This window comes from Nanorana parkeri, unplaced genomic scaffold (genome assembly GCF_000935625.1).
Source record: "Nanorana parkeri isolate BGI_ZX_2015 unplaced genomic scaffold, ASM93562v1 scaffold84, whole genome shotgun sequence".
NCBI lineage: Eukaryota > Metazoa > Chordata > Amphibia > Anura > Dicroglossidae > Nanorana > Nanorana parkeri.
Window position 1 is genome coordinate 251,645 of NW_017306352.1, and position 13,453 is coordinate 265,097.

A 13,453-nucleotide genomic window follows, 5' to 3' on the forward strand; every position below is an offset into this window, starting at 1 on the left:
TCTAATAATCTTCAATCCAACCCCCCCCCCCTTCCCCACCATCAAAAAAACTATACACAACCAAAAATTAACATAGGAGATCACTAAATGTAGTGATTTCACATTCAAATGTTAAGCAAAATCTGCTCTCTCTACTTTTCATACCTTCACCAGATGTTGTTTCATACTGTATGTGGCTTCTGTGACCTAATTTAGCTTTTCTGAATAATTTTCCCAGCGCATAATAACTTTATTTCTATAATTGTATAGCATGGACCATTTTTCTTCTGCTACTGACTCATATGATTTTCCAGCACATGAATTGGGTCAAACTCATATCTCACCCCAACTAATTCAGTAATATAAAGTAACATTCCTTCCCAAATTAGTTGAAGCAGTGATTTTTGTAAATGTCCTATTTACAGCTGCTTATATTTGTATTTTATTGTTTCTCAACCATGCATGATTTTAATTCTAAGGGCCTGTTCACATGATATCAGGTCCTGATCATGTCCTGATCAGGTGCGGATCTGCAGACTGATGCAGTGCGTTTTTGCCACGTTTTGGCCGCGTTTTTGATGCGTTCAAGTAAAAAAATATATATATTTTTTTTTTTGCTGGAGTGGGGCTGTTAGTATGTTAGCTGCAGTGCAGTGCGTTTTTGATGCGTTTTTGACGCGTTTTGGACGCGTTTGCATTTCCGGACCGTTTCCGGACCTGACAAAATGTGACATGCAGTATTTTTTTCTGTCGTAAGCTGAACGGACTGCGCACGTGAGAACGTTTTTGCCACGTTTTGGCCGCGTTTTTGATGCGTTCAAGTAAAAAAAAATATATATTATTTTTTTTGCTGGAGTGGGGTTGTTAGTATGTTAGCTGCAGTGCGTTTTTGATGCGTTTTTGACGCGTTTTGGACGCGTTTGCATTTCCGGACCGTTTCCGGACCTGACAAAATGTGACATGCAGTATTTTTTTCTGTCGTAAGCTGAACGGACTGCGCACGTGAGAACTGGAGCCCATAAAACGCATAGGGATACATTGGGATGCATTTTGAGTGCAGCAGCGTACGGAGCTGGTCAGCACACAAAACGGACGTCGTGTGAACAGGCCCTTAAGCTGAACTCCAGGCAAACAGCTGTAAACTGATTAAATACATGCAAGGGGGCTCTAACCTGTCAAAAGATTTGTATTTCTGTCAATCTACTTCTGCGATTTATAGAGCTCTGCCACACCATATAGCCTTGTTTGGCAGGGGAGGAGACATGATCTTTTTCTGCTGCAGTTCAGTAACACAAGTCACAACTGGACAGTGAAAGGAGAAGCAGCATACTGGTAAGCTAATCTCTCTGTCACTCTGCTCTCTCCCTATCAATATGCTCTTGTATTGCAGTAAAACTGATTGGCTCTTCTCACTGATCTACCCTCCCCCAGTCTGAGTTCTGCTTTATAGGGAAGGAAAGAGGCTGATACTACGTCAAATTCAGGAACTTCAGCTGCTTGCAATGAACAAAATAGCTTTTGAGGATGTATTGATGATGACAGGGCTGAATTTATTTGTGTCTATTATATCTTCCTGAAGTTAGGCTTTAAATATATCTGTTCTTTATTAACTCATTATATACCAATTGTGTACATTAAACTGTGTTTGCACACATAAAAAATGTGTTTCCAGTATATTTATTGAAAATATAGTTTTGATAAATATTTTTAGTTGTCAGGTTGCTTTGTCGCACGTAAATCAGTGCAACAAACAGCTCAACACTGGGAATCCCATTCATGTCTATGACCCCAGAGCACATGTCATTGTTTTGTTGCAAGCAGAAAAAACGCCTGTCGCATGAATTACTACATGAGCTACTTTGGGGCTGATTTCAGCGCGTTTTGTCCCATAGACTCAATAGAATACACTTTAAAAATGTATTACGCGCGTTTTGCTCATTTACTTGAATGTACCAAAATCTACTCACAAAAATGCGCCACTTAACCACTTGTGTTTTTTTGTTTTTTTTACTTTTTTTATATGTGATTTTAATTTTTTTACTTTTTTTACACTTATTGTTATTGCTATTACATAGGGGGATAACAATCCCCCTACATAATAGCAAAGGCACACTGATAGGTCCTCTTTATGGAGACATTAGGGGTCTTTAAGACCCCTAATGTCACCTGGGGACCCCAAAAGAAGCTGATGAAGCACAGATCTGCTTCATCAGCTTCTTCTCTCTGGCTATAGCAGCAAGATGACTGACAGGTGAATGCGGAAGTGATGTATTACACATTACTTCCGCATTCACAGTACAGAGGGAGTTAAGCAAGGAGGAAGATGCTGATCTCCCTCCCATCTTACCTCCTGACGCCCTCCCGAGCCGGTCCCGGGCCATAGATGGGCTAGCGGATCCCAAGATTGAAGGTGAGGGGGTCAGGAGGAGGTGGCACTCATGACGGCGGCGTCACTCGAGGAGGGGGAGGGCGTGCAGCCAGCACATACATACGATCAGCAGGCTATAGAGCCGCCGATCGTATGTATGTCAAACAGCCGGTAACGGCTGTAAAGAACGGGTGGATTTTTTGACAACAGCAGCTTCTATAACTGCTGTATTTACACAGCAACTCCTGGCTGTCATTTTGACACCCGGGGATTGCTGGTAAATTCGAGGGGAATGCAGCAGGGAGTCAGAAGGACGTACTAAACACCCTGTTAAAGTATATGTCAATGTATTCACTACAATCGCATATAAGATTTACCATTTTAATGTCATTACTAAACCCATTTTCAATCATTGTAAATCTACAGATTTGATTATAATAATATCTGGTGATCCTGCCATGAGGGTCCTTGTTCAAAGACTTCCTGTTATATGGTGACAGTGCTCTGCTCTGCCTCCCTTTTCCACTGTCTCAATGTCACACAGACTTCCAATGGACGCTGCAAGTGTCTGTTTTAACACACAGCAGACATGGACCTTGTCATCAGGAAACCCATCCTGAGAAGCATCATGCAGCCATTGCTGGAGAGTGTGTAGACACAGGGTGGCTGCAAAAGGCTGCAGGAGATCAGTACCAAACATTCAACAGATACAAGATACAACAAAGGATAAGAAAGGCAAGGTTAAGTATTTAAAAAATGTCAACTGTCTATGATACACGGTATATCTACTTTAATTCATTTGCATTCTACACAAACAGACTGCACATTTCTGAGCGTTTGTAAATCCATGTTTATTTGGAGATGAAACTTGCCTGGTTGCTACAGGAAATGGCCCATTTTTGTTGCAGGTTTAATTGCCATAGTTATCTCTTGTTTTATTTGGCAGATGATACTTGCTTTGGGCAAGAGCTCCACTCTTCTACCGTTTCCATAAATCAGTTTCTCATCAGAGTTCTAGAATGCTCAGCTGTGTTGTCAGGAGCCAGCTATACCCATTCACAACAACCAGCTGCTCGAGGCAGTTTGCCCCTGTCAGTTAAACATTTCAAGGCATTTGGGCAATGCTCTAAACAAGATCTAAAACATTAAAATCTCCCAAATGAAATTAAAGACAGCCATACTAACCCGATTTGCAATGATAAATTGGGTAATGGTTTTTAAACAAATTTAATTTGAAATGATGTTCTCGGCAGGGAAATAAAATGAGGGTCAGCCAAATGAAACCCATAAGGTTTAAAGCTGACAGTTATAATAGATTACATTACCTTTTTAGCAGCCGTTTAGAGTCATTACAGAAATCATTTAAGAAAATGTTCAATTTACATTTGCCAGATGTCATTGTAAGTCAGCTGTGCAAGGATCCTTAACGGGGTCAACGTCGAGGACACAAGGCCAAGAAAGGTTAGAAAACGTTAATCACTTATAAGTAATTATTTGTTTCCTATTGCTTTTGCTGGCCTGTTTGATGTATGATTGTATCTGTCTGTATCAGGAGGGAAAATGAAAGTTAAAATCACGCTTACATCGTTTTTACCTCAATGACATAAAGGTTGATTTACTAAAGAAGTAGAGAATGCTCACTTATCAAAGTAAAAGTGACAGTATAACCAGGAAGGTTATGGTGAGGTAGCCCAAAAGGAACCAAAAAGCACTAAACCATTCTTTTTTCAAACGGCATACAACTGTTTTAGGCTTGATTTTCAGTGCCGGCTACTATGGAGTAGGGCTTGAGGAACAGTGAGAAGGTATAACCATACATTTTATGGTGAGATAGGCCAAAAGGAACCAAAAAGCACTGAACCTGTTTTTTTCAAACTGCATACAACCTTTTTAGGTTTGATTGTTAGTGCAGACTTCTATGGAGTAGGGCTTGAGGAGCAATGGGAAGGTAACCCAACATTTTATGGTGAGGTAGGCCAAAAGGAACTGATGAAACACTGAACCTGTTCTTTTCAATCTGCATACAACCGTTTTAGGCTTGATTGTCAGTGCAGGCTTCTATGTAGTGGGGCTTGAGGAGCAATGAGAAGGTCTAAACCTACATTTTATGGTGACATTGGCTAAAAGGAACCTGATGGATTATACTGTCTGGTTGGTCTGTAAAGCTAGCCATACACATGGAGCATCTGATTTAGCCGATTTATAAATGGGCTAAACAAAGGGAAAATCAAATAATTCTTCAATCCATGCTGAACAGCATGGATGGGGGATCTCTACTTCCAGCTATTGTATTCAGACAGCCAGGGCACCTATGGCGGCCTGAATAACCTGAATAACAGTCATTGCATTTGACGGGATGTAGTCACTGCCCAGCCGATAATGTTCCACCTGGCTTAGTAGACATTTAAACTATCTTTTGTAGAGTCAACAGGGCCACACATGACTTGGATTTTGGCTGATTCAGCTAAAATAAGCTGAAATTTGAGCCGTGTTTGGCCAGCTATAGCCCTACTCCATAGAAGCCATTGTTTCTATGCACTGCACTGGTGATGGCCAACAAGCTTACACCAGCTGTATGCAGTTTGGATTACATGGTTCTATAATATTAGCCTACATCTGTATTATAACTCTCTCGATGTACAGTTGGCTAAGCACATTACAAAATAATTTTGAATGGCTCCATGCATAATACTAAAATATTGGGCAATCTCTTATTTTTTAGGTTTTTTGATGGAATGTGAAAATGTAAAAATACAAATAAACTGCACTAAGTGAAACACAAAGTCTGCCAGTGCTAATCTCCTTTTGAAGTGTGACTAGTATTTGTCTTGCTCCAATACAAGCATGTAAATCAAAGTCATTGGGCAGTACAGTGGTGTAGTGGTTAGCGCTTCTGCGTTGCAGCACTGGGGGTCCCCGGTTTGTATCCCAGCCAGGTCGCTATTGGCAAAGGAGTTTGCATATTCTCCCTGTGCTTGCGTGGGTTTCCTCTGGGTACTCCGGTTTCCTCCCACACTCCAAAGACATGCTGGTAGGTTAATTGGCTCCTGTCTAAGTTGGCCCTCTATGTATGCATGTGAGATAGGGACCTTAGATTGTAAGCTCCTTGAGGGTAGGGACTGATGTGAATGTGCAACTACCGGTATGTAAAGTGCTGTGTAAATTGTTGGCACTATATAAATACTTGTAATAATAATGAATCAGAAATATCAGGACTCTTAATCTACCTACTTGTTCTGAGCCTGATGAAGGGACCATGTGCGGCCCTGAAATGTCGCTATCTTTCTGACAAAATGTATATTTTTATTGAACACATTCCTATGGTGTGCTGATAACATTTTGCATTTTCTTTGTGTGGTGGCGGCACTTTGCATTGTTACAAGTTACAACACAAGGCACTGTTTACCTTTTTTCCCTCTTCTTTAACTTTATTGGTCAGATAATGATACTTTATTCAAGTCTATGCATTGCAGCACATTGCAATCTTCTTACAGTGCGGTAACATATAGTACAGTAATCTGCATGTCTGCATTTTTACAACCCAACTTAATGCTGCATTGTGGTGTGAACAGGGCACATAGAAAACTGTTGTTTTCTATGGCCCTTGCATTGAGCCTGCATTGGTCTATACCAGGGGTAGCCAAACTCCAGGCCTCCAGCTGTGGTGGAAGTACAAATCCCACGAGGCATTGCAAGATTCTCACAGCCACAGGCATGACTCCCGGAATGAGATGCATCATGGGATTTGTAGTTTCACCACAGCTGGAGGGCCATTGTTTGGCTACCCCTGGTCTATATAGATCAATGAATATGATGTGATGAGCCCTTTAGCTTTATATACATTTTAAATAAAATATAAAGTCATTTTTATTCCTTCCAATCCTTCAAATATAAGTCTAGGGGAGCTTTCAGAGGCTATAAATAGAATAGGTTTTTCATACTCATGCATTCTTCAGACATGAGACAAGGCTGACTAAAGCTGAAAAAGCATAACTTTTGAAAACCAAAAAAATGTCACGTTCAAGATCTTAAAGACAATCTGCAATCTTTTAATTATTCAATATATTGTGTATGTCAGCATGATTAGCAGTGAAATGATTTATCATATATGAATTAAACAAAAGACACACATAATGAGCTATATCTACTTTTCCACTCCAGTTACTTATCCACACACCCATACCTCCCAAACTTCTAAAATGAGGAAGAGGGACACCTTCTGGCACAATGTTTTTAGGCAATGGACACATCCCTGCCATGCCCCCAGTTATATATAGGCAATTGACACATCTCTGCCATGCCCCCAGTTATATATAGGCAATGGATGCATCCCCAATACACCCCTAGTTACATATATGCAATGGATGCAATCCTACCATGCCACCAGTTATATATAGGCAACGGATGCACCCCTGTTACACCCCCCAGTTATATATATATATGCAATGGATGCACCCCTGCCATGCCCCCAGTTCAGGGGCATAACTAGAAATCACAGGGCCCCATAGCAAAATTCTGTATGGGGCCCCGTAATTGCTAGTTATGCCACTTGCAGAGCCCACCTGATATACCAAACAGCCCACCTGAGAGTGACCCTGCAAAGCCCACCATAGACTCTCTATAGGGGGCTCTGCAGAGTCTCAGATGGGCTGCACACCTCTTATCTGTCAGCCCTGTCCGCCTCCGTGGTCACCGGGCCCCGCCTCCTCTTTTGTCCCCGGGCCCCGCCTCCTCTTCTATCGACGGGCCCTGCCTCCTCTTACATCACTGGCCCCTGCCTCCTCTTACATCACTGGCCCCACCTGCTCTTAGAGCGCTGGCCAGTGATGTAAGAGGAGACGGGGTTGCTCTTAGGCGAGCCTCGCCTCCTCCTTCACTGCAAACGCTGGCCTCTTCTGCAGCAGCTGCTGGCTATCACTGACACAGCTCCGCAGCGGCAGTGAGGGGAAACGCCACTGCTGAGCTGTGTCAGTGACAGCCAGCACCCTTACATGCCATAGCGACCCAGGCGGCCCACACGGCATCAGAGGGATGCCCTGGCCGGGCCCCCCTGTGCCCGGGCCCCATAGCACCGCCTGGGTCGCTATGGCGATTGTTACGCCACTGCCCCTGTTATATATAGGCAATGGACATAACCCTGCCACACCCCCAGTTATATATATATGCAATGGATGCACTTCCTCAGCCACACCCCCAGTTATATATAGGCAATGAACACACCCCAGATGCACCCCCAGTTATGCTGTCCATTAAGAATTTATATGCCAAATTAATCAGTTTTTCTGCACCATTACTTTTCCTTTATACTGGCTTTTTAGAATAGTAAACAAGTTAATTGAGAGATAGGATGAGGGTTTTAGTGCAGAATAACAGTTTTAGTAGTTAAATAGAAACTTTTCATAGATATCTGTATATTAGACCAAGCAGAGGGGCAACTCAGGAGGAAAGAGGGACAGAGGGATTTGTTTCCACATGAGGGACAGTTGGGAGGTACAACGTGACAAGTATATGTATAGGCAGGGATGAATTTCCATCACCAGATCCTGCAGGCACATAACCTTTTTGGTGCAATAAGTAGCACCCCTCTGATAGACTCCCTTCTTTTTCTTGTTCCCTGGTCATAACATGGCTTAGAATTTTGTTACAATTTGTTATTCAATTTATATTAGATAAATATTCTTACTGATGATCTGTGCCTAATAAATGCAAAGTAGGCACTTTACCTGCTGTAGGGAAGTGTCTACTGTGCCTAATGGTAAATCTGGCCTAGTGTATAGGCTAGCTCCTATCTGTCCATATGTTGGATCTAGATCCATTTGTCCTCCTTTTCTTCATGCACTGTACTTCTTTCAAATCACTGCAAATGTACTAATCAACATGCTGGATATAATTGTAGACATAACTTTTAAAGAATTAATATAAAGCAAATGTAATATAGCAATCAGTCACAATTTAATTTTTTTTAAATATCGTAGAACATTCCTGGGTTTCTATGATCTGCACAAGAAAAATGTTACCTAAAAGAAGACAATAGTATATTATTGCCTTGTGTTTTTTTCAATAGTTAAATATATTTTACACCTCCATCTTATTGTCCTTTTCTGACTTTCTTCAGATACTGAGAAGTGCAAGCAAAGGGGACATGTTGGTGTTTTCATATATCAGGCAGCTGGGAGATCCTGTATACATGTCATTCCTATGGGTAGGATGGTTTATACATGTGTGTGTTTATGTATAATTTGTATATGTAAAATCGTTATATAATATACTGTTATTATCAGGAAACAAATGTTTACTTCTTAAGCCTCCATTCACATCCATGAGACGCGGGAACGTGTGCTTTCCCACACATGTTACCTCATCGCACAAGGTCGTGTGTGACATTGTTTGGTGCTCTGTGGTGCCATAACTTCTTAATGACACCCCAACGTACACAGCAATCACAACACAACACATGATAACTTATTATCATGTCTTGTGGTGCAACACAATTTAAAAAAAAAGGGTCATGTATTTCTTTAGTATGATTTAGATGCGGTATACAGTCCATTGGCATGAATGGGCTGCCCTACCGCAATGCATGGAAACTGTGTGTAAAAGCACGCTGCAATGCACGCCCCTCCCCCCAGCGAACCCTCCGAATCCCGCCACAGGCTTGTACGTTAAAAGAAGAAGCACGACAGCATGTGACAAGCAGGTATAGAACACATCCGGAAGGGTCTGATACCTACAGCAGCTAGGGATCGGCAGAGTTTTAACATACAGGCCACCAGAAAGGTAAGTATATTGAGGGGAATTTATCAAAACTTGAGCAGACAAAATCTGGAGCAGCTGTGCATGGCAACCAATCAGCTTCTCTTTTTCATTTTCAAATCTTAACTGAACAGACTAAAGCGAGAAGCTGATTGGTTGCCCTGGGCAACTGCTCCAGATTTTGGCTGCTCCAGTTTTGATAAATTCCCCCACATAACATCTTGTTTTACAGAGTGGCTGTATTTTACTTTCAGCCTTATAGTACCAGGGTCAAATTAAGGCTGGGGTGGGCAAACGCCAGCCCTCCAGCTGTGATGAAAATACAAATCCCATGATGCATCTGTCTCTGGGAGGCATGGCTGTGAGAATATTACAATGCCTCATGGGATTTCTCGTTTCCCAACAGCTGGAGGACTGGAGTTTGCCCACCTCTGCTTTAGGGCTTGTTTCCACCAGCCTGTGTGCTGATTGCACTGTCCTGTGCCCGGAATGCAAGAGATCGTGATAGTACCCCACTGGAATGCAGGGCATTGTTTCACGCGGTCCTGTGCGTCCGATCGCACTGCAGGCGGAGGGGCGTGTCTACAGTGCCATTGACAAGAATGGCACTGCCATGCCCCCTCCCACCCCAGAACCCTAGGAGACGTTGGGGTCTATTCACTATGCTGCCGAGGGCAGCCGAGTGAATGACCGATCAGTAGAGAAGTGAGCCGAACACTGTTCGGCTATTCACTTCAGGATGATACGGCTGGTTTCAGCCGTACATCGGCTAAAATCCGCTGTACATCGGTCTGCTTCGTGTCTGTTCGGCCGACCCGAAGTGCAGAAGGAGTTCGACTCAGCCGATCCAACATCTGGATCGACTGAGCCGAACCTCTGGCAGGCTTCTCACTTCTGTTCCGGCTATTCTTAAAGATGCCGAACAGCAGTGAGTGAATAGAGTGATCCCTTGCGTTCCGGGCCCGGGACAGTGCGATTAGCGCACAGGCTGGTGGAAACAAGCCCTTAAGGCCTGCATGGATGGGCTTTGGGCTTGCATCAATTGCATCGGTTTGTCATCAGTTTGAGACACTTCTGCGATCATTTAGAATTCATTCACATGCAGGTGACCTACTTCTGCCCTGCATTTGACCTGTAGGGGACTTCCGGCATTTGACCTATTTCAACTGGGTTTTACATATTGTTGACTTGTATAGGAAGGCAAAACCCATTGAAGCAAACAAAAGCCCATCGACACAGACCCGATAGAAAATTTGTTATGAGAGAAGAATGGATGCTGCCATTGCTGAGCCTATTTCTCTTATAAGTTCACTTTCAACTGTTTGCCCCTAACCGTCTTGTGGACACTAGTGTATTGGAGTGCTTCCATATCAAAAGCTTTTAGTTTCAGATAGAGTGGTGAAGGTTTTGGTCCCCTTTCTGGCTTTTTTTGTTCTATTTGACCCTTCTGGGGAAATTCACTGAGGGGAATTTACTGGGACTGGAGCAGACAGGATCTGGAGCAGTTGCCAATGGCAACCAATCAGCTTCTCTCTTTAATTTTTAAAGCTTAACTGAACAAGCTGATTGGTTACTATGCACAGCTGCTCCAGAGTCTGTCTGCTCCAGTTTTAGTAAATCCCTCCCATTTTCTCTATTTGTCCTGGTGACCATAATTAATAGGAGAAGATATGATAGGGAATCCAAAATTTTACAGTTGTCACAAGAGCAGGAGGTGAGGTGAAATATTTCAGTGGGGACACCTGTTCTGGTGTCAACTATGTAAGAGAGGTTAGTTTGACAGAATTTCTTGTTTCATCTACATGTTAAGAATTAAAGGGAAATATCCTTAGTAAGACACAGACAACAACAACAAAAATTAAGCCTAATAGGGAGTTTAGCTTTTCTCAACTCTGTATAAATGTATAAAATGTAACTTCCCCTGTGGTTTCTTCTGTCTTTTGAAGAGTTCACCACAGAGATCCCTGCCTTTCCCATGTGGTCTTCCACCTTTTGATGCATTCTCCATAATGTAAGTAATATGGAATATTTAGGTTAAATTACCTAATAATAGGTGTGGAAGGAAGTGGGAACACAGGTGCAAAGATTTTGTCCTAGAGAAAAAGCAAATGGCTGATTTAGTCATCTACATAAAATGTCAGTTTTGAGCAGACTGACCCTTTAAAGTAAAGGGATAATAAAATGGAAGCACACAATGCACTGTACCAAAAACATTACCCTGCATTACGTTAATGTGCAGTTACATTCACATTTTACAACGCGTTACCATAACACATACTGTACATATATATGGACTCTAAGGGTAACTAATTGGGCCCTAAAGGTCCAATTTATACTAGACAATCAAAAGTGAACTATTTGGTGTATTTTTGGTGCACAAAAGCTGCTCAGAGCAGCAATTATTTTTAAGGAACTGGATGGATTTTATTATGGACTTTTATCATCCTAAACATAGCCCATTGCATTATTTCCAATGGAGAGAAGCAAGGGATGGAACTTAATAATGGGGGTATATACAGACGATATATATCCGAGAAGAAATCGCATAGTAAATAATAGAATAGATAGGAAAAGGAATCTTTTTACAATAGCAGACGGATGGTGACACAGAGATAAATAATAACAATGCCTGACGTAGAATCCCACAATGATACAAAGACATTTTATTGACACATTGACAGAAGTCTTCCTTATTCCTTCCTCACGGTACTCTTTGTTGAATTGATTGAAGCCCCACTTCTGGCTTCTACCTCATGTATCTGTAACATTATTCTGGCCCCAGGAAGCACTTACAGGAAGACCAGTCACTTCCTTTTTTTCTTTACTATCACATCCTTGGACTAAGGAACTGATGCAGCTTTAATTAGGACAGGAGGGGAGGATTTCTATTGATCTCGGCATAAAGAGTCCTTTGAATGGTCTTTAAAATTTGTCTGTATAATTGCTTCTTTCCAATTGCAAACTGCACTAAATATATAAACAAATATTTCTTATATCACCAGGCTTCATCCATTGATCTAGCTATTGACTAGTTGACTAGGCTTACAGTTCTACAGTAATAGCTGGTGAAAGTGTTTTCTCATTGAACAATAAACATGAGAAAGTATAACATGAGAAAAAAAGATGTGGTGCGTGCCTTCAAACAATTTGTATGCCATCGTATCCAATAAATGTAATGAAATATAAAATATATATTAATTGGCATTCAGTCAGAGGGGTTCTGCAATATATGATGGTTTTGGGGTGTTGACTGTAGTCACCATTGCTGGGACTGTTGTAGATGGCCTGGGGGGGCAGACAGATGTAATTATGGAGGTTTTGCCTTGTCAATAAAGTTATTGCAGGGTTTTGGCTGAAGGAATTCAGGTGACTGTTGAAGCAGGAAGATGCAGACAGTGATACTTCATTCAGGGGTCTATGGGTAGTCCAGGTAGGTGTCTGTCTGTCTTGATACCAGTGTCTGTAGGTATCTGCTGGATGAGGGTTAGTGTCCGTCAATTAAGGAGGACAAGTGTCTGCCATTGTCAGTAGAAGGTTTTGTTTGCCAGACTTGCAAGGATGTGAGTGGGTGACAACATTTGTGGGTGCTGTGCATGTAGGGGTTGGTCTTTGCTTAGTGGGTCATCTGTTGTCCCTTTAAGTATGTGTTTTTCAGTCCCAGGGAGTGGAGGTAGTTGACTGTTGGTTTCTTATGGGTTGAGCTCTAATGGGATCATCAGCTCAAGAGATGGGAGATGAGTGTCTCTTGGACCTGGGGAGTGCAAATGTGCAGCTGACATGTCTGAGAGGGAGGACTAGCTTTATTCCTGCTGTAGTGTGGACAGGTGAATGTCCTGACTATGTGAAAGAAGGTGGTATTCAGTCCTGGGTAAGGTGGAGGCCTTAGTCCTGGGTGACATAAGTCTCCACCTTGTAATGTGTGTTACATTTAAAACTTTGTCAGATTGTTAATTGTTCTGAATAAACAATTTTCATAGTTCCACTAATAAGAGAAACAGCTTGAGAGAACTCTCTTCCACCAATGGCAATCTCTAATATTATTACATTATTATTATTATTGGTACAAGTAGTAGGGGTAGTGGTGGTATAAGATGTAAATAAACAACTTAAAGTAGATCTTTTTTTGCTTGCACGTGATTGGCTGATGGAAGTCAGCAGAACTTCAGCTCATTCACTAAGCTAAGGGAAAATTCCCTTGCAAAATAAATGGCCTCTTTCCCTTTAGTAAATCAATCCTTATAAGCCACAGTACTGGCTAGAAAGATATATTCACTATAGCCCGTACAGCTCCCAAAGTCGCCCGGGGGGCTCAGTCGAGCCGAAGGCATATGCTTCGGCTCGACTGAGCCGAGG